Source organism: Mandrillus leucophaeus, unplaced genomic scaffold (assembly GCF_000951045.1).
Source record: "Mandrillus leucophaeus isolate KB7577 unplaced genomic scaffold, Mleu.le_1.0 Scaffold37, whole genome shotgun sequence".
NCBI classification, from domain to species: Eukaryota; Metazoa; Chordata; class Mammalia; order Primates; family Cercopithecidae; genus Mandrillus; species Mandrillus leucophaeus.
The window spans coordinates 8,224,252-8,228,342 of NW_012103920.1; the positions used below are offsets into that span (position 1 = coordinate 8,224,252).

General features: G+C 45.5%; 1 protein-coding gene across 2 annotated transcripts in view; it reads left to right on the top strand.

Moving 5' to 3' along the window:
- Nucleotides 1–4,091, top strand: part of ADAT1 (adenosine deaminase, tRNA-specific 1) — a 25,628-nt gene that overhangs the window by 17,462 nt on the left and 4,075 nt on the right. The window lies entirely within an intron of this gene.

Sequence of the window (4,091 nt, forward strand, 5' to 3'; positions counted from 1 at the left end):
GCTGGAGTGCAGTGGCGAAATCTCGGCTCACTGCAACCTCTGCCCCCCGGGTTCAAGCAGTTCTCCTGCCTCAGCCTCCCTAGTAGCTAGAATTACAGGCATGCACTACCACACCAGCTAATTCTTATATTTTTAGTAGAAAGGGGTTTTGCCATGTTGGCCAGGCTGGTCTCAAACCCCTGACCTCAAGTGATCCGCCCGCCTCAGCCTCCCAAAATGCTGGGATTACAGGTGTGAGCCATCTCGCCCGGCCTCATTGATTTGTATTTCCCTAATGACAAATGGTGTTTAGCATCTTTTTATGTACTTATTAGCCATCTGTCTCTCTACAGCCTCCCAAGTAGCTGGTACTACAGATGCCCGCCAGCACGCCCCGCTAATTTTTTTTGCATTTTTAGGAGAGACGGGGTTTCACTATGTTGGCCAGGCAGGTCTTGAATTCCTGACCTCATGATCTGCCCACCTTGGCCTCCCAAAGTGCTGGGTTACAAGCATGAGCCACTGCACCTGGCCTATAACTGGTAGTTTTCGAATGTTCACTTATTGAGGTCTTCTTTCATAAACTTCAGTAAGTTTTATAGCTTTCTTATATAAATCTTTCACATCTTGTATTAGATGTATTCCCTGAATGTATATTAGTTATCTGTTTCTGTGTGACAGATTGCCCCCAAAATAACAGCTTAAAACAACAATATACATTTATTATTTCACATAGTTTATGTGGCTCTGGAATTGAGGAGGAGCTTAGCTAAGTAATTGTGGCCCAGCAGTTTATGAAATTGCGGTCCGTTATGGCAGCCACGGCTGCAGTTATCTGAAGACTTGACTGGGCTCAAAGATCCAGTTCCAAAATGGTTCCCTCGCATGGCTGACAGGTCAGTGTCAGCTGTTGGCAGGAGGTTTCAGTTCCTTATAACAAGGGCCTCTTCACAAGGCTACCAGGGTATTCAGCTTCACGACCCAGTGGCTGGCTTCCCCCAGAACAGGCAATCCAGGAGAGCAAAGCAGAAGCCAGTGTCTTTCATGACCTAGCCTCAGAAGCCACAGTCTACCTGTAATGTCTTAATGGTTATTCAGATCAGCCCTATTAAGTGTGGGAGGGGATTGCAAAGGGGCATGAATACCAGGAGGCAAGAATCACTGGGGACCATTCTGGAGTTTGGCTATCACAGGTGCTATTTTTAGGTAGCTTTTTATCCCATTTTCTGGTTATTGCTGTTGCAATTAAGCTTTTGTTCCTCTTTATGGCAATTAGTGTTGGTTGCTAGATAAAAACACTAACCTTACCATTATCACTAGAATAATAATTCTACTCCTATAATCCCAGCACTTTGGGAGGCTGAGCTGGAGGACTGCTTGAAGCCGGGAGTTCGAGACCAGCCTGGGCAACAAAATGAGACCCCCCCCCCCATCTCTAAAAAAACAAACAATAGCAACTACAACAAAACCCCAAAAGAATAATAATTCTACCAATTTGTCTGGGAATTCTTTTGGGATTTGTGGAGTTGTTTTTTGTTTTTTGTTTTTTGTTTTTTTTTGAGACAGTTTCACTCTTATTGCCCAGGCTGGAGTGCAGTGGCACAATCTCAGCTCACTGCAACCTCTGCCTCCCAGGTTCAAGCAATTTTCCTGCCTCAGCCTCCCGAGTAGCTGGGATTATAGACACCTGCCATCAAGTCCAGCTAATGTTTTGTATTTTTAGTAGAGATGGGATTTTGCCATGTTGGGCAGGCTGGTCTTGAACACCTGACCTCAGGTGATCCAGCCACCTCAGCCTCCCAAAGTGCTGGGGTTACAGATATAAGCCACTACACCCAGCCTCTTTTGGGACCTTTTAAATGTAGACCATCATGTACAAATACAGCTGATTTTTCAACAATGTGGGTGTTAGTGGTGCCAACCCCCCTTGCAGTCAAAAATCTGCATGTAACTTTTGGCTCTCCAAAAACATCAAGCCTGTTTTTGACCAGAAGCCTTGACATAAACAGTCAATTAACACATATTATGTATGTTATGTGTATTATATATGTATTCTTACAATAAAGCAAACTAAAGAAAATAAAATGTTATTAAGAAAATCATAAGGAATAGGCCAGCCGCTGTGGCTCACATCTGTAATCCCCGCACTTTGGGAGGCTGAGGCAGACAGATTACTTGAGGTCAGGAGTTAAAGACCAGTCTGGCCAACATGGCAAAACCTTGTCTCTACTAAAAATACAAAAATTAACTGGGCTTGATGGTGCGCGCCTGTAATCCCAGCTACTTGGGAGGCCAAGGCAGGAGAATTGCTTGAACGTAAGGGGCAGAGGTTGCAGTGAGCCGACATCACACCACTGCACTCCAGCCTGGGCCACAGAGTAAGACTCCATCTCAAAAAAAAAAAACAGAGAGAAAAGCATAAGGAATAGAAAATATATTTATTCATCCAGTGGAACTGGATCATGATAAAGGTCTTTATCTTCATCATCTTCATGTTGAGTAGGCTGAGGGGGAGGAGGAGAAGAGGAGGCTTTGGTCTTGCTATCTCAGGGATTGCAGAGGCAGAAGAAAATCTGTGTGTAAGTGGACCCACACAGTTCAAGCCTGTGTTGTCCAAGGGTCAACTGTAGTGTTTCTTTCCAATCTTCTGTTCCTTTTATTTATTTATCTTACGTTACTGTGTTGACTAGAACTGACAGTATCCAAATCATCTGCAGATGACGACTTGGTTTTCGTTTTTCACTTCTCTTTCTTTTTTGTTCTGCTGGCCAGAACCTTCTGTATAATGTTGAATAAAAGCGGTGATAGCAAGTACCCCTTGTCCTATTCCTGATTTTAAGGACATATATTTGCTATAGATTTTTTATAGTTGCCGTTTATAAATGTAAGTACTTTTCCCGAGTCCTAGTTTGCCAAAAGGTTTTTAATAATTCAAAGGATGTTGAATTCTACCAAATGCTTTCTTTGCATATATTTTTCCTATAGTTATATATATGTACGTGTGTGTGTGTGTGTGTGTGTGTGTGTGTGTGTGTTTTTTTTTTTTTTTTTGAGACAAAATCTCACTCTGTCACCCAGGTTGGAGGGCACTGGCACAGTCTCGGCTCACTGCAACCTCTGCCTCCTGGGTTCAAGTGATTCTTGTGCTTCAGCCTCCTGAGTAGCTGGGATTACAGGCATGCACCACCAGTCCCAGCTAGTTTTTGTATTTTTAGTAGAGACAGGGTTTTACCATGTTAGCCAGGCTGGTCTTGAACTCCTGACCTCAGATGATCTGCTCACTCACCTCAGCCTCCTAAAGTGCTGGGATTACAGGCATGAGCCACCGTGTCTGGCCATCTCTAATTATATTATTTTTCTTTAATTTGTTCATGAGAGTTCCATTAATTTTTGCTTTGTTTTCATGCTAAAATGGCCTCATCTTCCTGAGTGCCAGCAGCCACTCCAGCTAAGGCCTTGGGAGAGCAGTGTCTGAGGGCTCAGGGTTCCCCTTTAAGCAGCAGTTCCTAAAGCAGGCTGGGTTCCAGCCAGGTAAGGGAGATTTTGTGCAGACTCCATAATTCCCTATTTCACATGTACCAGTTACGATCATGGTGTCCACGCTGAGGGTGCGATCTGCTGGGATGATGCAGGGTGTGTACCATTTATGGTCACGGTGTTCATGCTGAGGGTGCGATCTGTTGGTCTGCTGGGGTGATACAGGGTGTGTAGCAGTTACGGTCACAGTGTCCATGCTGAGGGTGCGATCTGCTGGTCTGCTGGGGTGATGCAGGGTGTGGACCAGTTATGGTCACTGTGTCCATGCTGAGGGTGTGGTCTGCTGGGGTGATGCAGGGTGTGTAGCAGTTATGGTCACGGTGTCCACATTGAGGGTATGGTCTGCTGGTCTGCTGGATGATGCAGGGTGTGGACCAGTTATGGTCATGGTGTCCACGCTGAGGGTGTGGTCTGCTGGGGTGATGCAGGGTGTGTAGCAGTTATGGTCACGGTGTCCACATTGAGGGTATGGTCTGCTGGTCTGCTGGGGTGATGCAGGGTGTGGACCAGTTATGGTCATGGTGTCCACGCTGAGGGTGTGATCTGCTGGTCTGCTGGGGTGATGCAGGGTGTGG